We start from the raw sequence: 25,965 nt of genomic DNA, 5'->3' as shown, positions 1-25,965 counted from the left end.
CTTTGAAGGGGACTAGAGTTTCATGTCTTTATCATCAATAAAAGTGTCCAAACGAAAAAAGTTTGAAAACTTATTAAATGCGCCTCCTATGTTGTGTTGTTTCGACAACTTTGATTTTTTTTTTGTCTAAGAATGGATTTCATTATATTACGTATTCGTCCATTACTGTCATGTGATTTATAGGTATATTAAGTGCTATTGCCCTAGACTCCTCAACCCTATCCAGCGCGTAGTATATACGTTCCGAGATTACTGTTAGAATATCTCCAGTAGTAGTACCTATATTTATACTCTCGGCCAGAAAAAAAAATTAGTGTCTATGAGATGGTGGACTATTGCTGGATTGATTAAAGGCTCAAAGATTTTAGAGAAAAGAGAAAGGAGATTAATGGGGCTAAAACTTTCGTGGATGATTTCTTTTACCAGAAGTCTTGAAAACTAAGACCATAAATGTAACTTTTAACGGTCGGGGAAGCAAAATTCGATAAGGCAGTAGTGTAAAGAACTAGGCCAACGTCAGCAGAGGAATTTTTAAATAGCGTAAGAAGCATTATAGTATTAGATCCGGCACACACTAATTAAGTGTCCAGGTTATATATATATATATATATATATATATATATATATATATATATATATATATATATATATATATATATATATATACTGTGCTGCCAAATAGAAAGTCCGTGCTTATCATTTTTTTCAAAAACCGCAAATTTAAGCTAAATTGATAGTAACTGTTTAAACAATTCCTACCTTGTTAATATGTACTTGTTGATTTTTCATTTTAGTATCTAAGCTCCACCTTACATGTTGAGCTTTTTATTATTCCCATAAGTCTCCGTTTAAAGAATCTTCTAATTTTTTTCGGGTCCCCTATTATATATATATATATATATATATATATATATATATATATATATATATATATATATATATAGGCACAAAAAAGAAAGTCTGCACTTATCATTTTTCAAAAACCGTAATTTTAAGCTAAATTGATTGCAAACAACAACCTATACGTCATTTTACCTGTTCATATTTGACTTTTAATTAAAATATTCTAATGTTTACATCAATTAAAAAAATTAGCTTCGAATCGAGAAAGCAAAAAGAAACTCCGCAGCAACATATAAACTTAATATCAACTTAAAATGTCCACCTTTTATCATCTCTACTCGTAAAATATTAACTTATTAGCATCTCTAATTGTTGTTGTTTCTAGGTTATACAGCGTAACATTTAGTCCATATATTCGAGTCTCCCAGTGATCGTCAGAAGTTCATTAATCTCCATCTTTCTGGCTTATCCAATCGAGAAATCGGCTGCAAATTGAAATGAGATGAGAAAACGGTACGAATGACCGTGCAAATCACCAAAACACCGGCAGTGTTCGTGATGCCCCTAAATCTGGTTGTCGTAGAGTTAATTCTTACAGGGAAGATAATGCCATCAAGATCAGCAGCCTCAGAAATAAATTTGAAATGGCTTCCCAAATCCAACAACAGTGTAATCTTGTAAAAAAAAAAGTACGCTCTTCCAGTTAACAGTTAAGAACGGATTGAAGGAATTTAATTTGCGATGCTGTGTTGCAAGACGTAAGCCAATGTTTTCTGTAAATAACGGAAATCGCCGTCTGGACTTAATTACTCTTTATATTTGTCGAAAGTGATTTTTAGCAACGAAAGCAAGTTTAATAGGCTAGGCAAAAATAATAGACAATACGTCCGTCGAAGAAAGGAGAAGAATTTAAGCCTAGATGCACAGTTTCAACGCTGCAAAGTGGTTTAGGTTCAGTTTTAGTGTAAGGCGTTATTAGTACCGATGGTCCAGGGCCTATAGTTCGTTTGCAAGGTCGGATTAATTCGAGCAAGTACATTAATATATTGACTGAGCATTTTCTACCATATTTGGCCGGAATTTGGATAATAATCCCATCTTCATTACGGATAATCCTACCATTCACACAGCTGGCAATGTCAAGTGGTTCCTGTAAGAGCGTGATATTCCGTGTTTGGATTGGCCTGCACAATCTCCAAACCCTAATCCTATCGAAAACGTATGGTATTGCATCAAGAAACAGCTACGCAATGATAAAATTTCAAATCTGAAAGAACTTGGAACAAAAATTAAAGAAAAGTGGGATGCCTTTTCTCCGGAGTATTGCTACAGTCTAATTCAAGGAATTCCCAAAATATTGCAGGCCGTCGAATTGCAGAAGGACTATGCCACTAAATGTTAACGAGTTCATTGTGTTCATTTTGTATTTGTGTTGCATTAATGTCCTTAAGTTACATTTAAATAACAATTTTCCATTGTGCGGACTTTCTTTTTGCCGTCTTAATTTGAAATTATTTTTAGTCGCATGCCAGCGACTCTATAAGTCACTCCGGTCGGTCGGTCGGTCGGTCGGTCAATCAGTCTGTCCGTAAGACTTTTGTGCTTGGCCTTTTTGGTTAAGATCAAAGGTCTGTTGATAATAGATGCTGGACTTAGCTTTTTAAGCTTTTTTTGGCCTTCAGGAAAAGATCAAAGTGTAGTATCTGATACAAGCAAAGACCATATGTGGGGGCGACCCCACATATAAGACCTTGGTCAATGAAGGGGCAACCCTTAATACCAATTGTCACTATTCAGCTCCCCAACTCCCCGGGGAGTAGGAGAACTGGATAGTGACAATTTCCCCTTCACTCCTCACTTTAAAAATCGGCCTTGTGCCTAATGTGGGGAGCAATTAAATACCTCAAAGTGTAGTATCTGTTCCGGCAGATACTGCAAGCAAAGACCATATGTGGGGTCGCCCCCACATAAGACCTTGGTCAATGTAGGGACCACCCTTCATACCAATTGTCACTATCCAACTCCCCGGGAAGTTGGTCCCAATTTCCCCTTCACTCCTCACATTAAAAAATCGGCATTGTGCCTAATTTGCTCTGTGGGGAAGCAAACAAATACCCTTTTCTTGGCCTTTTGGTCAAGATCCAAGTGTAGTATCTTTTCCGGCAGATACGGCACTTAAGATGATTTGTACCAGTCAATGGAGGGGAAACCCTCTATAATGGGACAATTATTATTTTTGGTAACCAGAGTGCCCCCTTTTTGCCTACTTTTAGGGGAGCTGGTTTTTACCTCACATTAAAAACGGCCTTGTGCCTAATTTGCTCAGTGGGGGAGCAAATAAATACCATCTGTTCCTACAGATACTGCAAGCTATGACTAGCTAGGACTAGCTATGACTAGCAAAGACCAGATGTGGGGGCAACCCCACATGCTTGACCATTAACCAGCTCCCATTTCCCACCTCTCGGGAGCTGGTCCCCTTTTTCCCTTCCCCCTCCCATCACTCCTCACATTAAAAATTGGCCTTGTGCCTAATTTGCTCGGTGGGGGAGCAAATAAATACTATCTGTTCCTACAGATACTGCAAGCAAAGACTATATGTGGGGGCGACTCCACATATAAGACCTTGGTCAATGTAGGGGCAACCCTTCATAACAATTGTCACTATCCAGCTCCCCTACTCCCCGGGTAGCTGGTCCCCACTTCCCCTTTACTCCTCACATAAAAAATCGGCCTTGTGCCTAATTTGTGCGGTGGGGGAGCAAATAAATACCAACCCTTCATACCAATTGTCACGATCCAGCCCCCCTCCCCTATTCCCCGGGGAGTTTGTCCTCATTTCCCTTTCACTCCTCACTTTAAAAATCGGCCTTGTGCCTAATTTGCTCGGTGGGGTAGCAAATAATTACCCTCTTCTTGGCCTTTTGGCCAAGATCAAAGTGTAGTATCTGTTCCGACAGATGCTGCACTTAAGATAATTTGTACCAGTCAATGGAGGGGAAACCCTCTATACTGGGACAATTATTATTTTTGGTAACCAGAGTGCCCCCTTTTTGCCTACTTTTAGGGGAGCTGGTTTTTACCTCACATTAAAAACGGTCTTGTGCCTAATTTGCTCAGTGGGGGAGTAAATAAACACCATCTGTTCTTACTACATGCTGTAATTATGTTTGTAACTTGGTGATATAAAGAGGGGGATCACTTTTCTGTATTAATTTAATGTAAAATGATCACCCATTTTACAACCAGTCAGTCTCAAAGCCATTCAAGTCATTCTCCAGATCATTCAATTTGTTTTTGAAGGATTCCATTATTATTTAATCATTCAAGTCATTCTTAAGGTCATTCAATTCATCCTTAAGTTCATTAAAGTCATTCTAAGTCATTTACTTTTTATTTAAGTCATTTCAGCCCATTTTTCGGTCATTTTAGTTTATCTTTAAGAATTTCATGTCAATCCTACATTCACGCATTCATTCATTACACGAGAGCACGCGACTAATGGCTATTGGCCTTGTTTAAATTGCCGTGAATACTTACATTAAAAGTCAAATATGAACAGGTAAACTTATAGAGGAATATAAGGCGAATTTAATGAGGTATAAGTTATTTAAACAGTTACATGAAATTAAGCTTAAATCTGCGGTTTTTAAAAAAAAAAAGGAGATGTGCGAACTTTCTTTTTGACGGAATCGTATATATACATATATATATATATATATATATATATATGTGTGTGTGTGTGTGTGTGTGTGTGTGTGTGTGTGTGTGTGTGTGTATGTATGTATGGGGTAGATTTATGTATGAATATCTACTTTTTAACAAATATCTTTAATGACCACATACATATAATTGTCATTTCAACCCTGATCTCAAGTTACCTTTTATTAATAACAGTTACACGGAATGAAGAGAAAAAGTCTTATTTTCCAAACGAATATTCAACAAGCCGCCACATGTTTAATAATCCAAAAGATATGCATATATGATTCGTGTTTATGAAGAATACACAGCGTGGCTAAATATAACTGTTTGACAAAGAGTTAAGCAGCCAGAAGTAAGTAAAAAATAAATGAATAGAGAAAATAACACTAAACTGGCATATACATATATATATATATATATATATATATATATAATATATGTGTGTATACATACAGACACACACACACACATATATATATATATGTGTGTATACATACAGACACACACACACACACACACACACACATATATATCAATACTTGTACAGATGAATCGCAAACATAAATAGATTGATAGGCAAGTAGATAGATTAGAGAGATAGATAGATAGATAGACAGATATATAGACAGATAGATAGATAGATAGATAGATAGATAGATAGATAGCGAATACAAAGATGTAGAAGAATGGCGTATGTGTATAGCATTAAATCCGCACCCAAACATATGTGTTAGGGTTTGTACGTTACTACCAGTCTGTCTGAGTATTTATATGTGTGGTTTCATTCGCATTAAGTAATTGTTAAGGAGCACGCACATAGTGCTTTCATTTCACCAACGAGCACCCGGCTGAATGTGTATGCGCGGACGGGATGTGCGCCTTCGATATGCAATCACGTCACCGGTGCGGCTGAGTACCGACACGCAGCGTGCCCTTCGCTGATGCTAGAATTCCATTTCATTTCTCGTCAAATATTTGCCATTTCATCATAGTAATGCTGTCGAATAGCGTCCAAGGTCGCGCGAACCTAGCTTGCCAACGAACAACAGTCCCACGACGCTAATGAACACGACAAAGTAATACCAGTCGACAACATGAAGCAAAAATGCACGTGCAAGCGTGTATCGGTTCTGGATACGAACTAAAACATATTACAGGGTGGAACGATAAAATTGTCGTTATTATGTAATAGAATAAACATCTATTCAATGTAACCGCTTTCAGCCTCAATCACCGCCTCGATATGGATCCGGAACTGGAAGCATGCGGTTTTACAAGTGCCGGCGAGAGCTGCGAATGCTTGGCGGATGGTGGCGATCAGGTTGGCTTTGGTGTAGTGAAAAGTCATGTTGATGATGTTCTCGACATACATCAAACGACTAGTCCAACGAGTTCAGGTCAGGGGAGAAGGGGGGTAGTGAAAGAATGGTACAAAGTCGTAGAACTCCTTTTGAATCAAAGCCTGGGTCTCTTTGGATTTATGGGCCGGCATCGAGTCCTGCTGCCACACTCACGGTCTGCCAGTTACCTGTTTGCACCAGGGGACCACGACACTCTTAAGCACATCCAGGTATACTTTTGTGTTGACTTTTAAGCCCATTTCGAAGATGTGAGATGGCATGATATGGCCTTGATTTGAAATCACACCAAAGACCATAACCATCATCCTGAGCACATCCCCGTTATTTGTGCCAATATAGCGACACATTTTAAGGGTGCTGACAATGTCCCTGTTGTCATAACTTGGATCGGTAGAGAACATGATTTGTACAGCGACGCATTTCCAACCTACTGTACTTGCAATAACCCTTATCCCTGAGTGGCTTCCGGGCCTTGATAAGTGGTGACCACCGTGTAAAAAAAAAAAAAACTCGCTCATTGAACAGTGTGTCACTTTCACACATGATAAAAAGGCTTCTATCGCTCTTGTGAGTTGATGATCAACGAATGTTTCATAATTCTATATTTTTATTGTCATCGAAATCGGTGAAACCGCACATTTTCAATCAAATCAATTAATTACCTGCTCTAGTTGGAGACCCATCGCCGTACATCGGGAAGAAGCTTCACATGACTCCCTGCAGTGGCTTAATCCGCAATACATTGTAATCTACATTGCACTGTAGAGAACCTATTTTTAATTTAAAAAAATATTTTTGTATATAATCGCTTGAATTAAAGTTTAAAAAACAAAACTCAATTACCATGGTCTACTTGTGCTCTAAACAGAAACACGCATTTCAAACGTACCACTGTCATATCATAGAACCAACCGTTGATTTTATATATCTGGTTTTACTGCTTGTGTGGTGATCATTGATTGAATTAATGTTTAAAATGAAACGTCAAGTATAATAGTGCAATTGTGCTTTAAGCAGAAACATTCAGTTTGAACGCGCCCCTGTCATATCAAAGAACCCACTGTTCATCGGCTTGTGTGATGATAAAACGTCTCAACTTCACTTGTGGTGTTATGCTCTGTAAGGTGGTAACTTTAATCAAAATCGACTGCTCGTTATTTGATCAGATTATTTCAATTATCGATTATCGATACTTGTCAATGATATTCCGATACACACCTATCTAAGAATATTACCAGACACATGGCGTATGTTCGTGTGAAATTTCATAAAAATTGGTCCAGTCGTTTTGGAGTCTATAGGGAACGAACTCGCGTACACACAAAGTTGCTTTCATATAATAGTAGAAATAGACATAGAGATAACTGAATTCCAAAACAATGGATATTTTAGTATGTCTGTTTGACGATTTAGATATATAGGCAATTGCATTAAAGCATTAACGCCTGAAAGTATCCTGTGCCTTTATATAGCCACGATTCGCCCAGGTATGGAGTATTGTTGTCACATTTGGTTTGGTGCATCTGCTACCTGTCTCTCACTCCTGGACACGGTTCAAAAGAGAGTTACCAACCTAATAGGTCCTGAACTGTTATCTAAGCTTCTCTCTCCCTGTTCCATCGACGAAATGTTGCATCACTCTGCGTGTTTTACAAGTATTTTAATTGTGGATGATCAGACGAACTACAAGCCCTAGGACCACCTCGACGTAAATACCCTCGATAAACCCGACAAGCAGGAAAATCTCATCCCTGCACAGTAGATATCCCTAGGTGTAATAAAGCCTTCTACTCTAATAGTTTCTTCCCCAGAACTGCTAGACTTTGGATTCCCTTTCAGGGTTCCTGCTTCCCTAACTGTACTGACATGCAGAAATTCAAGTGTAATGTGAACAGATATCTTGCTGCTCAAATCCCTTCATAATATCCCTGCAACTTATGTGTCTTATAGTAGCCCCCTACATCAAAGTGACACTGTGCCTTGTTTGGAGTGAAAATGCAATTTAAAAAAAGAAGCAAACGTCGATTAACTCAGTTTTAATAATCTTCCCAAATTGAGGGAAATGTATTTTACGCAGAGAAAAGTTCTCATTAAGATTAAAATCAAGCTATGATGTCGCTAACCTTTGTGCCTTAACTTTATTAAAATTTCTTTCGAAATCAATAACATAATTATGATTGCAAAAAATGCCTAAAATATACGGCTTAAACTAAAGGAGCATAAAGAAGAACTTGAAATCAAGGGAATCTTGCTTAATTATTGTCTAATAACTATGAATCACATGTAATGCAAATCTGAAATATTTCAGTCTTCTAAATTGTTCTTAAAACAGTTGAAAATGTTGTAGAGAAATTTACATTTTGGGAATATTTATAAATTTTACGAGAATAGAAAGTGGATATTGTGTTTACTTTCGGCAACACGTTATCTCTTAGTCATCATAGTCAATGTTTCTGACAGAGGGGGAAAAATTGATTTTTTTTTGGTCGAAACGTATCCGTATAACACTTATTGTTGGCTAGTGTGTTTTTAGCTTATTAAAATAAGAGGCTACATGCCTTGAATGGAGCGATTTCCACAGAAACATTTATCTCTAATATTTATTGGCGAAAATTTCACTAAACTCGGTATATCCATATTTTCATAAAACGGATCTACCCTTTTTGGTCCATTTTGCATTAAACAAAATCCAACTAAATATAGTCTACATTACCCACTCATTTGGTTTTAAAACTGTTTCAAAATCCATGATGATCGGTTAATTAGTTTAGGAACATATTCTATAAGTAGAATATTGTAAACATACGCACATACCTAACTTAAACATGGCGTAACTTTTTCGTTTTTACTTGCTATTACGAGCGGGAATACTAAAAACAAAAAAACAAAGTTGCATCCGTTCTACAAGAATTCTCTTGCAGTTTCTGGTTTAATAATATTTAGTGCAGACACACCGCAAGGCTTACTTAGGCTGCCATTAGCCCAACCTCCACCTCCCACGGGACATTTACAGGGGTGAAAGAAGCGAGAAAGTGGAGAGATAAAGAAAAGAATGACGGCCGATTAAACTGCAGTTAAGAAAGAAAGAAAGAAATATACCTAGCTTCGTCAACTAAACGGTGACGAATATTTAACAGTTTCGTAAGTAATGACGGGGTGTAGGATACGAGATCAAGACAAAAGGGGAACGCAGAGGAATTGGGGAAGGGTCGTTTAGAGGATTGGTGATGGTGATGGTGAGAAAGCGGGAGATGGAGTAAGTAGCGCTGTCAGCAAGAGGCAGCGAAGAATCGTAGCTTGTTTGATGCCAACCGAACCGCGTTGAAGAGATTGTTGCACAATTAGGCATCAGAGATAAGCGCGTGGAATGTCGTTTTAGAGCAGGCCCCCCCACCCCCTAAAACTGAGCTTAATTTTCCTATAATATTTATTTCTTCCCATGTTTATCACATAATCTAAGCATGTCCAATCGATAGTAGTCCGATGGACTTATTACACTAGACTTTTACGCACATTAAAAATCGACAAAAGTTATAGCCCGTTCCTTAAAATGAGTATCTTGGCAGATTGATGGTTGAATAGGGTTTCATTTGTGTTCGCTTTTTCATTATAGAGTGTGAGTCACGGGAAACGGATGTTTTAAGGAAAACAAAACTGTGCGAATATTTCAACAAAAATTTTATAATGTACATAAAAACATTTACTAAACTATGCCATTATGGGATGTTTAGAATCGAAAAAATTTCTAAAAACATCCGTTTCTCATGACTCACCCTGTTAATTGCAATTAATCACTAACACTGCAGTGAATAGATATCAAAATACTTACTTCGCTGCCCTTTTATTATAGCAAAGGACCATAGAAACTTTCAGACGGATTGAACCAGTAATTCGAGAAAAAGTGATACAGACAGACGGAAAGACTAAAGGAAATAATCTATATATCTATAAAAAGGAAAATGTTTGTGTGTGTACATTTCCCTACAAAACTACTCGGTCAATTTTCGGTCTACAGACTCGTGATTTGACATAAGGGGTATTGGAATTTGGCAAAATCTTTTTAATTGGTTTTCGGCTACAAATTTGGCTTTTAAGTTCAACGATTTGACCTTTGAACATTCTACGAAACTCCTCCGCAAACTTTAGATCTAAACACTTGAAATTTTAGATGCAGGTTACTTGGACATGGATCAAAATTTTTTATTTGATTTGAGCGCAAAGCAATACATTTTATGGGCTCAAAAGTAGGGCCAAAGTTTTAAAAGATTTGACCTCTACGTTCTCTTCCAAATTACTCAGTCAATTTTTAGTCTAAACATTTGAAATTTTACATAAAGTGTATTCAGACATAGGGCAAGCTTTTTAATCGGTTTTTGGCCGAAAATTTGGCTGTCAAGGAGTCAAAGTTAAAAAAAGATTTAACCTCTGCTGTCTCTAGCAAACTATTCAGCCAATTTTGGGTCTTACAATTTTACATTTTACTTAAATGGTATTCAGACATGCATCAAGCTTTTTAAGCAGTGTTTGGGCGAAAATTTGGCTGCCAAAAGTCAACGTTTACAGACTCTACCAAACTCCTCCGCCAGTTTTGGGTCTAATCACTTGAAATTTTAGATGTCGGTTATCTGGACATATGGCAAACTTTTTAATAGATATATACATATGCACATAAAGTTATGAACAGTACATAAGGCTCGAGCAAAGCTGAGCTGAACTACTGGAATATATATATATATATATATATATATATATATATATATATATATATATATATTTAGTTTAATGATTAAAGTAAAATTCTGTAAATAAAGATATATACACATATATTTAAGTTAAGAATTTATTATTTGAAACAAGAAATATATAGAGAAAAATTATGTTTATTTCCTTAATCCATGTATTTTCAATAATGGCTCATATCATCAAAGAAAATGAAATGTAATTCGCAAAATGTTCAACTATAAATAAATAATACATCAAATATTGAATCACTGTTCACTTCCATTGCATATATTCCCGTCGATAATGAAATACGTACATGAGTATGTAGATTTCCTAATCCTTATATGTTGAGTCATATATGCATATTTTGAATGCGAGAATTCCCGAACTCAGTAGGCCTTGGATTGGTATGCGGAAAAATTATTTTTCCAGTCCGATGGACTTCTAATATGGGCCGAATTTCTGATTTTTTTAGGATAATTTTACTTGATGAGAACATGGACTTCTAATATGGGCCGAATTTCTGATTTTTTTAGGATAATTTTACTTGATGAGAACATGGAAAGAAAGATAGTTTAAGTAGAAAAGGAAGATGAGGAATAAGAAGATAGAGTAAAAAGGATGATAATAAAGGTACTTCCCTTACAACCTCTCACGCAGGAAAATTACGTATTCGCTAAAATGGAATATATTGAAAAACCCCAACTCCTACACCCCAAGATCCAAATTCTGTAATCTTTGCATTTCAGAAGCTGTTGCAATAATAAACGCCAAAAATGAACTCATCTGTTTATGCAAACACAGGAAAAAATCCAAGTATAGCAAGTTCAAAATTACTTAAGACACCAAAGTAGCAATAACAATATGCATGTATAACGAAACTCAAACCCATCTCGCGTAGCCAACGCACCGTTTCGACATTTCAAAATATAACCGCTGAGAGACAACACGCGATCTTTACTAACTGATTTTTCTTTAGCCAACTTTACAACATGGCAAGAAACAACAAGAAATATATATATATATATATATATATATATATATATATATGTGTGTGTGTGTGTGTGTGTGTGTGTGTGTGTGTGTGTGTGTGTGTGTGTTTGTGTCTTTGTGCTACAATGTATATATATATATATATATGCATATATATATGCATATATATATATATATATATATATATGAGCAAACGGTTAATAAAATATGTTTAAAAACACTTTGAAACGAGTTAAAAACATATTTTATCTGAAAAGGAAACACTAGATAAATGGATAGTCCTTAATCCGCGGAGTTTCGAAGAAATACTTTTTCCTTCTCATCAGAGGATAGGAATTAGCAAAATGCGGGAAAATAAAAAATCCAGTGATGGTAAAATCCAAATGTAAAACTTCAAAAAAGTTAAAAGAATTTCCATTTGTACAAGTAAAATCCCAGAAAATCCCGTAATTAGAAAAAGATGGTCCATAATAATCCAAAGGCAGAAATCCATGGAATAATTCACAAAAATGTGTGCAAGGAATAAAGAAAAGATTCCAATAATATTAATAAAAGAAAAATAAGATATGCTTTTCACTCTACTTCCGAGGCATGAATATTTTTATTTTCCACCAGACTATCCATTCATATGTAATCACCTTTTTCTTCACTATATTCCCTCTGCTTCACTTTTTTATTTTCAAGTAAGATCTTTGACTTACTTGTTGTTTCATCAAATACTTCTGCATGTAAAATCCGATCCCGCATTTTACTAATTCCTACCCTCTGATGAGAAGGAAAGTATATCTTCGAAACTCCGCGGATTAAGGACTATCCATTTATCTAGTGTTTCCTTTTCAGATTAAATATGTTTTTAACTCATTTCAAAGTGTTGTTTAACATATTTTATTAACTGCTTTCTCATATTATAAGCTCTATTTCCTATTTGGTTTTATCGAGCTTTTACATCTGGCTGAGATAATTTTATAAATATTAATTCTTTAATATTTATAATATACTTTAATTTTATCATCTTGGATCATTTTGGTACATTTAATTGTAATTTTTATTTTATATATATATATATATATATATATATATATGTATGTGTGTGTGTGTGTGTGTGTGTGTGTGTGTGTGTGTGTGCCCTATTCCCACTTTCTACAGATTTGGCATCTCTGAAGTTGTTTTTGTCATTAATTTATAAAAATACATAGCCATGTACAAACATACAAACATAAACACATGAGAAATATGAAATATGATTACTGCGTTTTCTTTTTTCTTTTTAACTTACAACATATGGGAGCACCTGTCTTTACCAGAAGTCAATATCGGATGTTAACACAGTTTCACTGCGTGAGGCTGTTTTATCACCTCTTCAAACATGTAAACGCTGCCATTTATTTATTAATACTAATCGATAATTGTTTTCATACCTACAGAGCAAAACAATGTCACGTTCGGTGTTCAGCAGTGGCTCGTTCGTCTGTATGTAGTTATGCAGTTAAACAAACACGTGTAAATAGAGGAGGAAGTGTACGTGTGAGATTTAAAGCAGCGAACAGCCGCTGGATGAATGCATACAGGCTAGAAAAGATTAATTAACGCACGCATATATATATATATATATATATATATATATGTGTGTGTGTGTGTGTGTGTGTGTGTGTGTGTGTGTGTGTGTGTGTGTGTGTGTGTGTTTGCAAAATATTTATCTAAAACTACTTTATCATATTTCATTAGCGTACTATAGTTTTATTGATATATATTCATATTTTGCCGCGTAGTAAAGGGCGTACAATTCATTCAAATCATTGCCATTTATTAGCATTCTTCGATTGTGTTTGAAATCGAACACTTTATTAAATTCCTCTCAACATATTTGGCACGTACACACTCTGATATATATATATATATATATATATATATATATATATAATTTTTTAAATATAATTATCCACTGCACGTGTTTCGTCGTTTACGATTCATAAGAATGGCTGAATCTAGCGAGATGCATTTTCGTAACTAATTGAATTCATTTCAAGACGTATCGGAAAAACAAAAACAGATAACATTTATATATATATATATATATATATATATATATATATATATTATTTATAGTATTTCGAATTTTATTGGGTTTATATAATTGATAATTCGGAAACCGTTCATATACCAATAAATTTTGAGTCAGAATGAGATGATTTAAATTGTTAGCTTCAAACTTACCATCTTTTATATCACCTTTGAAGAACACCGAACGTAGTAGTAGGGTGTACTGACAAGGCCTTAGATTTTGCCTCACTACTCTCTGACCTACAGCCATCCGAAATGGAGATTATCAAAAAATCTAGGAAAACAGTAATAATCAGCCAAAATACCCAATGGACTAAGAAGAACCAACCCGGATCATTTGACCTCTCAATGAGATCTCTGGATTCAGCAGAAGCAACCGACCTAGTTGGTCTCTTCCTTCTATATAATCTCACACAAACTATAGATAACAAAAACATAGGACTATATAGAGACGATAGCATTATCGTAGTTGAAAATTCAAATGGATCCCAAATGCGAAAAATTGAAAAAAAAACTTAACTAAAGAAATGAACAGAATAGGTCTAAAACTGAACATTAAATCTAACGTAAAAACTTAATTTTCTCGATATAACTCTCAACCTCTCAAATAACTCATATGAACCTTATACTAAAGGCAATACTTACCCACTCTATATACACCCACTATCGAACCACCCAAAATATATAATTAAACATGTCCCTACATCTATCGAAAAAAGACTTAGTACAAATTCCTCTAAACTTGAAATATTCAACAAGCATAAAACATTTTATGAAAATGCCCTTAAAGAATGTGGTCACCTAAACACCATCTTTAATTACATTGAACCTAATCCATCTAATACCCCAAACAAGAAAAATAGGGCCAGAAAAATAATTTGGTTCACTCCCCTCTTCGATATAATGTTTAAAACGAAACTAGGGAAAAATTCTTTCAATTAATGAACAACCATTTTCCACCCAATCACATGCTACACAAAATATTTAATAAAAACACAATTAAGCATAGCTATAGCTGTACTGATAACTTAAAACAAATAATCAAGAAAGTAAATAGGAAAATACATCACAAAGATGACAACACAAATAACACTAGCAGAGATAATTGTAAATGCACCAACAGATCTCAATGCCCACTTAATCAACAATGCCTACAAACAGAAGTAGTCTATAAAGCCACAATTGCACCTGAAGAAAACACAAACGACAAAAAATACTATATTGGGCTGGCAGGCACCTCCTGTAAAGATGGGTTAAGAGTACATAAATGTTCCTACACAAACCCCAACCACCCTAACAAAACCTTACTGACCTCTCAATATCTAGATCTAATCGGAAATAACCTTACACCAATCATTACGTGGGAAATCCTTCAAAAATCTTACGTATGTAAATCGTTAAACTCCCCATGCATCCTCTGCCTGAACGAAAAACTTTTTTATATTCAGTTTTAAAGATAGACACAAATTACTAAATCGAAAACGTAAAACCACCATAAACTGCCGGCATTACAAATCCTACCTCCTTAGCAATTATACACCCTTTCTGAAACATTCCTCAGACAACATCCTTTTTGGACCCGCTGAATAATAAACACAATACATCCATTTACCGCATACACCCAATTACTGTAACATCAACAAAACCAAATCCCCTTACTCAACTCTCCCCATACCCTATACCTTACCCATCTACACATTAGTCTACCCATGAATCCTACTACCCCCACCCACTTACTAATTATTACTAAAGCTCCCCACATTTATATGGGTGTACATATGTTGCAATTTGTATGGATATCTGTATGTATATATATATATATATATATGCTTTTATGGATATACCAGAAATACTATTATCTCTGACGCACCTACTTACTTGTCTGAATGCGTGTATGTATCTTCATGCGTATGTGTATGTGCATATATATATATATTTCTATGTATGTATGTATATTTATATTTTTATGAATATATATATTTGTATGATTCTATATACGTGTATATGGGTGCATGTGTGTATGCACGTATGTGTATATGTGTATATACATCTACATCTCACTGAGGATTCGTACATGTATCTTCATTAGTATATGTATAACTGGGTATATATATATATATATATACCCTTATGCGTAGTTATGTATATGTTTCTATGTGCGCGTGTATGAATATATGTGCTCATGGTTCGTGTTTATATGCATGAGTGGGTATTCGTATATCTATGTGGACATGTATGTGTTTGCATACGTCTGGCTGTTAATGTCTATGTATGTGTGTATATTTACGTGTATGCATGGCTGAACGTATGTATACGGATACAGCTGTATCTTAGTTTATATGCATATATGTGTTTATATGTGTGTGTGCCTGTATTAGCGATGCATTTAACACTAAAAATAAAGTTAAACATAACCACTACCCAAAGCACCAAGTAAGGGACCCACCCCATAAATATGTGAAATAACGATGCGTCTACATAACCTGGCATTATTAACTGCACCCATGTATTTACTTATTTATTTATTATTTATTTATCCTTACTTTACTTTATTTACTTGGTATAAATGTATACATGTCTGTATATATATATATATATATATATATATATATATATATATATATATGCTTAAAGCACCGTGTTAGGGGCCCACCCCGTATATATGTGAACTTAACGATGCGTCTATCTAACCTCGCATTATTAACTACACCCATGTATTTACTTATTTATTTATTATTATTTACTTATTCTAACTTTACCTTGTTTACTTAGTATAAAGATATACATATATATAAATATATGTCTGTGTATGCATGTGTGTATATATATGTGTGTGTATATGTATTTATGTATAAGTCTATATATGTCTGTATATTTATATTTTTATTAATATCTATATTTATGTTATTGTATATACGTGTATAGGGGTAGATAGGTGTGTATGTGTATGTATGCATGTATGTATGTATGCATGTATGTATGTACATCTGCTTCTTACTGATATCTATATCTCCACATATATGTATATAGGTAGGTGTATATATATGTGTGTGTATATATGTCTATATATATTTGTGAGTGTATATGTGTGTATAAGGTTTGTGTGTATGTGTGTGTATGTCTGCATATGGATCCATGTATGTCTGCATATGCATTGTTTATATATATGTGTGTGTGCATATGTGTCTGTATGTGGTTGTGTAGAAAAATACATATACATGTATATGTATGCATGCGTATTTGCGCGTACGTTAACGTATGTATTAAAAAAACAACCCATTATAAACTGAAATGGACAAGCCAACCTATACCGACTACGAAAATTTTAAATGGACCCTGTACCTGTCAAAAACATGACATCTACACTAACCCTTTCCCTCTCTCTTTCCCTCTCTTTCCCTCTTGCTCTCCATCTCTTTCCCGCTCACTCTCACTCTCTCTCTCTCATCTACTTAATATACCTTACTGAATAAGCAGAAGGCAGTTAAAATTTAAAACCTAGAAATTGAAACTTACTCCCTCTCCTCACCTTAACCCCTCCCCTTTTTTCTTTTCTTTGCCATCCTCTCTCCACATCCCCTCCCTATATCCATATATGTCCACCCACGCCTACCTGAATCTGCTACCCCCGCACACACAATACAATCTAATGTATCTTAACCCTCATAACTGAATTATTGTCAATACCCGTCTCCCTCCCCTCTTATTATCCCCTACCTCACCCCCCATTTTTCGTATTTCTTCTAACACACACCTTCCTAATGCTAACAACCACTTCTCTAAGGTCTGACGAGGCTGTTTGATCGTAAACATGGTCCAACATCATAAACATATGTAACCAAACAGATAAAACCGTAATAAAAAAATAAAACACACACACACACACACACATATATATATATATATATATATATATATATATATATATATCATCTATTTCATATAGTTCAGTGTCTAGCTAAACAAATAAAAACAGCCAAATCTTAAAACCCCAAATTGTATTCCTACCTCTCCTCACCTTACCCCTCCATTTTATATCCCTCTATCCCCATCCCCTCCCTAACCCTTCCAACACACACTACAATCTAATGTATTTTAAACTTTAAAACTTAACTATTGTTGATCTTCGCTCCTCCCCCTTATTATCTCTTTCTCCCGCCCCTTTTTTTCTTCTCGTATTTCCTCTAAAATCGTTCTTCCAAATAATAATAGCCATTTCTGTACCGACTGATGAGGCTGCTGGATCGTAGGTATGGTCCGGCAACCGAAACACGTGTAACTAAACAGATAAAACAGTAATAAAAAAAAATAAAACGTGTATATATATTTAAGATCCCTGTTGAAAAGAAAATTAATTTACCCAGCTCCCTCAAAAGAATTTAAAATTTAAATGATTGAATTTAAGTTCAACGTATAAACGTCATATATTACGGTTCAATTGTGCTCGGAAAAGGAACATTCATTTCGTACATGTCCTTTTCCATCTTATGTTTCCTTTTTCTGCCCTCATGATTTTTACCTTGTGAATCACTGGAACCGCGAAATTCATAATTTGTCTTTTATATATATATATATATATATATATATATATATATATATATATATATATATATATATGGGGTGACCCCCAAAAAACGGACCCCGGCTCTAATTAGGCCCCGTTTCTTAGTGTTTTGTCCGAATGAAATGAAACTTTGGTCATAACTAGTTTATTATATTCAAAACATTACATCAAAACACTAGGGCCTTTGGCCTTTTTTCTCCGTTCTACAGCATATGTTCAAGATGGCTTCTATTTAGGTTTTGTTTTTTGGGGGGTCACCCTGTATATATAGTAATGCCGCCCCCTTAAGTAAACACTTCATCAAATCTCCACACTAACGTAATGTACTTGCAATAACCCTTATCCCTGAGTGGCTTCCGGGCCTTGATAAGTGGTGACCACTGTGTAAAAAAAGTAATTATAAATATATATATATGGCAATTAAGCTACACAGAATATTCCGCGTTTCATCCACGCTAGGATTCATCAGGCTTATGCATAAAAGAAACTGGTTCAACCCGCCTAATGAATAGCGCTACGTTTCTTTCTTCTTCTTTTTTTTCTTTTTCCACGTGTAAGTTGAAGATAATATTTTTTGTTGTCTATCAAGCTTAAATTTAAAATAACAATTTTATTTGTCTTTCAATCTTGCATCGAAAATAGTATGTTCATATCGATAAGCGCGCAGATTGATTGGACGCGACTAAACAACTGATCCACCTTTTCTCATTGTTTAATCTCTCATGTCGATCGGTTCGTCGAAATACTTTAGTTTTGTATATCGTCGTTGATTTTGTTTTTGTGCTCATAATTCCATCGCGAGACTTTGAAATGATATCTTATTGCGGGCACAAGTCGGTGGAAGCGCAGCCGTGGTGGCTGGTGGCTTATAATGCACTCAATGATTGTTGGGACAAAACGCTTGAAAGAAAGTAGGAGCTATTTTTCATGTATTGGTTTTAACATTTGTCTATTGTGTGTAATGTATTATATTAGCTGAAAGATCCGACGTAGATTATATATAGTATGAATAATATCAACAGAATAAATATACAAATTGTTGCACAACAGAAAACACTGTGACACAATGACGTGTTTTCTGGCGCAATATTAATACATTAATTGTCTTAATATCCCGACGGACTATTAATCAAAAAGAATTTTTTACATATGCAAGGAAAACAAAAGATTAATAAAAAGAAATCGCTTTAAAAACTTCCTATTGGGCCGAAAGCTTTCTTAATATTTTTAAAGGTAAGTAAACATTTTTTGATAAAAAAATCTTTTATCATTTGACTTTCTTTGAAGAAAAATTATTTTTTTCATAACGATATTTAAAGATAAATGCAACCCTATTTCTTATAATCAAAATACATCTGTCACTCCTGGCATGAGCTACTAGGAAACCTTATCCTGCCTTCACAGAGTTCAAAATAGACTTCGTAGCCTATTGGGAGATGTCCTTTTCTCTTCCCTGCTACCTCTTTCTCACAGAAAAGATGTTGCGAGCCTGTCTCTGTTTTATCGTTATTTTCATAGCAAGTGCTCGTCTGAGCTCCAATCTATGCCCCCCTCGCCAAACATTCACGAGAAACACTCGTTTGGCTGAAAACACTATCAATAATTTCCCCCACTTTTTATCTGTGCCTAAACCTAAACGTAGATTCCATAAACAAAGCTTCTTTCTTAGAACTGCAAACCTGTGGAACTCTCTTCCGTTTACTTGCTCGAGCTGACTACAATACAATACAATATGGCCCTCTTCAAGTCCAACGTAAACAAGTTCTTGATGAGCCGTTCCCCGTAAGTAATCCAATATGCCGAATATACACTTCTAACAATTACTATATTGTCATTTTGGCCACTGTACACTCTTTAACTCTTATCCTCGAGTGGCCTCTTGAGCTTGATAAGTTGTGATTTATTAGTAAACAAAAAACATTTAAGTGTTAATTCGTCTTAGGGTGATAAATTTCCGTAAATGTTATTTTATGTACGATTAGTTTAAAATATTACAACTCATGCTACCAGAGCAGGCTGTCTGAAGATACTAGCTTCCTGATCTAAAAAGCACCAAACTTTAATCTTATTGTCCTTTTCTAAAACGAGATTTTGTTCTGCAAAACCAAAAACAAAAACAGCAATTTGCCTCTACAAAACCACCAAACCAAATACCATGAATAAATATTTGAAGTTGTAAAAAATTTGAAACATAAAAACTTTTTTCACAAATTACTCGATTTGGCATTGAATAATCAAAAAGTGGCTGATATGCCGAAACAAAAAACAACTTAATCAAAAGGTTATATCAATTCTATATGGGTGACAACCAAAAGATTAAGAAGAGTTGAAATCTGATATTTCTTCAACGCTTTTTTTTTTACACAGAGCAGTTCTATTTGTCATATCAAATTAACCGTGATTTTAAAAAAACATTTCTTCAATATCAACTCCCTAATAAACATATTCGACGGATTTAAATCGATTAATTAAATATTTAGTGATCACCATGTATAGCTTGAGGTTGTTTTCATTTCCATTGCATTTTTATATTAATAAAATTCTATGACTATTTTCGTGTCGGTGTGTGTTTTTTTAATTCCAATCGTAACTGATTATCAATTGAATATTTATTTTAAAATCATGAGCACCATTGAAGCAAAATATTCAGAGAATCTTTAGATGATTTGACGAAGAATCGAAAGTATTCGTGATACTCACGGAACCTTAATTTTTATTGTCAGACAAAAATTAATTATTTTGAAAATCGATAAAGTAAATAGCGATATTCAAATAGGGAATTATATGTATGTATGTATGTATGTATGTATGTATGTATGTATGCATGTATGTATGCATGTATGTATGTATGTATGTATGTATACATGCATCTGCTCTACCATTCCAGAAAATGTATGTATGTATGCATATGTATATCCATCTGCTCTACCACTCCAGAAAATGGTGTAGGCCCCAACCAACTCAGAAAACTGTCCCTCATCAGCTAGCCTAGTTTCAGATAGCACAACTATGTCCATGTCATAACGTTGAAGTTCCTTAGATACAAGAGCAGATCTACGTCAAGCAGCGTCCGCACATTCCAACAGCCGATGGTCATTGTCATACATTTCCTCGCAGTAGTATGATGACGATCGGGTCCAGGCTGTGGAGCCCTGAGACACCTACCGGGCCAAGCCCTGGAGGTTCCAGTTCCCTTATTGCTATTTACATTCATAACTATATTTGCCAACTTTATTGAATGTTTTGCCGTTTTAAGCTACAGCCAGACTTTTTGCTATCGAGATATACACCGATGGTAAAATGTGTATGTAATTTATAGCAAGCAATGCCTGTGCTTGAGGCTTTTTATAGTGAGGAAAGACTTTGCACCGAGACAATCCCACTCTCTAAACAACTGCCACATTGAACCAAAAAGAAGAACAAATCAACATCATTGAAAGCAGCAGTCACAGCAGATTTTATATCAAAGTTTTCCTTCTCCTAGAGAGGCTGCCTTCACTACGGCTTACGGGAGCCCTCTCCACCCACCATGCCACTTGATCCATGCTGGGCACCAAAGCATACTCCACACGTCGGTGGGTCATGCATGCCGCAGCTTACAGGACCTAAGCTCCCCTGGAGGTTTCTGTCAGGGATACCTACCCTTAGCATTTGGTTAAATAACCTTGGCCCACAAGGCAGTGAAGGTCCAGTAATACGGCACAGGGCACTCGCCGTTCATCAGTGCCCCATCTGCGTGGCAGTGGTCATGACGTGCACGTGGGGTTGATTTGTTTGGGAGAAACACAGTAAGGCGCTAAGACATTTGTGTACTTTTAACACACGTCCACACCAGACCTTGATAATTTTAAGGCAATCAAGATTGAGGTGCTGGGGAGGTTGCGAAACATGCAGGATGAATGATGGAGGCAGAAAACTGAGGAAATACAGCTTGCCTCGGATTCGAACAACACCAAGGTCTTATACAGCCTACTGCGTGCGGTTTACGCACCATCCAGATCACCTATCACTCCTTTGCGCTCGAGGGATGGTGGGGATCTTCTTCAAGATCCTACCGACATTCTGCATAGATGGAGGGATCATTTCGATGACCTCCTGAACAGGTCTTCTGACGTAGATCAGGTGTTTGTTAGGTCGATTCCTTGCAATCCGATCAAGGATATCTTGGTAGAGGTTTTCTCTCTTCAGGAGGTTGACGCAGCTGTCCATAAGCTGAACAATGGAAAATCTCCTGACATGAATCGGTTGCATGCAGAGATCTTTAAATATTCTGGGCCCAATATGATGCAACGCTTGGCGGACTCGTTGCAGACTGCTTGGCGGTATGAGTGTGTTCCGCAGGATTGGCGGGATGCGTTGATGGTTGTGCTATACAAGGGAAAGGGTGCCAGAGATGAATGTTGAAACTATCGGGGCATCTCTTTGCTGTCAGTAGTCGGTAAGGTGCTCTGTAGGATCATGCTAGACAGAATGCTGGAACACATTTCTGACGATGTTTTGCTTGAATTGCAATGTGGTTTCAGAAGATTTCGAGTGACAGTGGATATGATTTTTACAGCCAGGCAACTACAGGAGAAATGTATAAAACAGAAAGGGTCTGTATCAGGTGTTCATCGATGTAACCAAGGCCTTTGATACAGTCAACATGGATGCTTTATGGGAGATTCTGAAAAGGCTTGGCTGTCCTGACAAGTTTGTAACCATCTTAAAGCTCTTCCACGATGATATGAAGGCTGTAATCAACGTTAAACTGGGTGATCCTATTACAGTAGAAAATGGTGTTAAGCAGGGAGACATTCCAGCATCCATATTTTTTGTTTTGTATTTCACCATGGTCTTTCGGATGTCATTCGGGGTTGATCTGATGGTGTCTATATTCGCTACCGAACTACTGGGAGGTTGCTCAACATTAGGTGCTTCAATGCAAGTACAAAGGTACTCACCAACACGATTCGTGACTTGCTCTATGCGGATGACTGTGACCTATTGGCTCATACAGTGGCTGATATGCAGCATCTTGTGGACAACTTTGCGGTTGCCTGCAGCACATTGGGCTTGACTATCAATCTGAAAAAACATGTATCAGCCTACGCCAGACATGCCATAATATGAGCCATCAGTTTATATCTATGGGTCAAAGATAGCGGTTGTCGCTAACTTTTATACTTGGGTAGCACACTAAATCGAATAAGTAAAGAGCGATATTCAAGTAGGGAATTATATGTATGTATGTATGTATGTATGTATGTATGTATACGACATAATCACGTTCACACACCGGTTCTCGTCAGATCACCGAAGTTAAGCAACATTGAACCTGGCTAGTACCAAATGGGCGACCATGTGGGAATTCCAGGTGCTGTATGTGCTTTCCGCTTATCTCGGCATTGTTTCCAGTCCTCCTGAACTTCCACTTGCCACTGGTATTTAATAATGTCGACTAATGGGAGGTGTGGTTGGAGATTGCGCAACTCTTGCCACAAAAATTACACGCGCAGGCACCCTTATAGTGAGTATCCATAGTCTGTCAAGTCTGAAGGAAGTCTTAATGCATATATGTATATATATATATATATATATATATATATATATATATATATATATATATATATATATATATATATACAGTGGATAGCAAAAGTATTTGACACATTGTTTTTTGTATTTCTCACGAGTTAATTTGAATGAAATTTACATTCAATCTTTGAACACATATTATCTATCAAAAAATAAAACGGATATGAAGATATACTTAGTTGATAAATATTTATTAACAAATATTTTAAATTACTCATATGCAAAAGTATTTAACACTGTCAAATTTCATTCTTAAGCAGTCATTTCATCTGAATACAATATTTTAACCAATTAGAAATTTCATTCTGTAGCTGTCATTTCATCTTGCTACCATATTTCAACCAATTAGAAATGTCGTTCTTAAGCAACCAATTAATCTTGCTACAGTATTTCAACCAATCAGAAGGCACTTCAGGGTTCCGGCTCCTTATAGGTCAGTTAATAACAGCTCTCAGACACTGCGCAGATTGCTTCTTTCATTACTTCTTAAAATGGTTATAACAAAGGAATTGTCGCAAGGAAATCATAGCAAGACAGAAAGATGGAAAGGGGTACTGCAGAACTACATTTGGTAGTGAGTACAGTTAGGGTTGACATGAGAAAGTAGAAAACAACTGAAATGGTCGGTGATGTAAATTAAATAACGTTACCGCTCGTTACATTACTCGTAACGTGAACAAAAAGAACTGTTTCTGACTAGTTTAGAAATTCAGAAGGATTTGTAGGAAGCAGATATTGAAGTAAGCAAGGACACAATCAAAAGATCATTGAATGGTAAAGGCATGTATTCTAGATCACCGAGAAAGACTCCATTGTTAGAATACAATGTTTGAGTATTATACAAATATTTTATTTAGGAAATATAATAGATTTTTATTTTATTTCTTTTAATAGATTACAATATTTCTCAATTGTTTGAATCTGTTATGCTTTATTATTTTTTTTTTGAGGAGGGGGGAGTTAAATAATACTTTTGATGGAACTAGACTATAAATATCTAGCGAAATTAAACTGTCTGGTCTTGAAAGCGGAATAATTTTACACCAGTAAGTGATTTTAAACTGACAATGGTCATAGTAGCCCCTGCATCCGTTACGCCTGTTAATCTTATTCTTATGATTATTATCATTTGATTATTATAACCTATACAATTACAATAAATCGAAACAAATAGCGTAAAAGCGCAATGACGATCACGAATGACATACATTTGAAAGATCGTTTAAATTTGTTTATAAATATTAATGTGAATCGGATGACTTCTGGAACAAAGTTATTTTGTCAGATGAGAAAAAAATTGCACTTGTGTATAGAGGAAAAGGGGTACAGTGTTTGAACCATCTAATACTATCCAACTGTAAAATTTGGAGGTAAAAGAGTTATGATTTGGAAAATGGAGTTGGGGGAATGGAAATAATAGAAGGAAAAATGTATGCAGAAAAATACACAAAGATTTTGTTAAGACATCTGTTGAAGAGTGCCGCAGAATTAAGATTGGACCGTCACTTCACTTCCAGCAAGACAATGATCTTAAGCACAAGGCTAAAATAACTATGACATAGTTTAAGGATAATAGGATAAGGGTTTTACAGTGGCTTAGCCAGTCACCCGACCTAAATCCCATCAAAGATTTGTGGAAAACTTTAAATTTAAGGGTGCATGCAAGAGATCCAAAGATTATCAAGGAATTGAAAAAAGTTTGCAAAGAAGAATGGCTGAAACTACAAATAAGTGCTTGTAAGAAACTAGTAAGCAGTTATGGAAAGCGTTTGGAGGTTGTAAGAAAGAACAGGGGATGTACAACTATTAGTAAATGTGTTAAATACATTTACCTATGAGTAATTTGATTTTTCGTTAATAAATATTTGTCAACCAAATCTACATTTCCGTTTTATTTTTAGATAAATAATATGTGTTCAAAGATTGAATGTAAATTTCATTCAAATTAACTGGATATTTTTTTTAGAAATACGATAAGAAAAAAACGTACCAAATACTTTTGCTACCCACTATATATATAATATGTATCTATATATATATATATACATAGAGAGAGAGAGCGATATGTGTGTGTTTGTGTATGTGTGTGTTTTATTATTACGACCTCAAATGTATTAACTTAATTCATTATAAATTGTT

General features: G+C 35.4%; 2 protein-coding genes and 2 pseudogenes across 2 annotated transcripts in view; 3 read left to right on the top strand and 1 right to left on the bottom strand.

Annotated features, from left to right (window-relative positions):
- Positions 1-25,965, top strand: part of LOC145241367 (RYamide receptor-like) — a 735,032-nt gene that overhangs the window by 461,393 nt on the left and 247,674 nt on the right. The window lies entirely within an intron of this gene.
- The window catches only part of LOC145241691 (uncharacterized), a 134,502-nt gene that overhangs the window by 34,467 nt on the left and 74,070 nt on the right, over positions 1-25,965 (bottom strand). The gene's annotated exons all lie outside the window — the stretch shown is intronic.
- LOC145241771 (U2 spliceosomal RNA) lies at positions 3,752-3,898 on the top strand (annotated as a pseudogene).
- On the top strand, positions 23,501-23,617 carry LOC145241721 (5S ribosomal RNA; annotated as a pseudogene).

This window comes from Euprymna scolopes, chromosome 20, assembly GCF_053919585.1.
Source record: "Euprymna scolopes isolate OS-2025 chromosome 20, ASM5391958v1, whole genome shotgun sequence".
NCBI lineage: Eukaryota > Metazoa > Mollusca > Cephalopoda > Sepiida > Sepiolidae > Euprymna > Euprymna scolopes.
The sequence above is the reverse complement of the archived record's forward strand: the minus strand, read 5'-3'. Positions and strand labels throughout refer to the sequence as shown.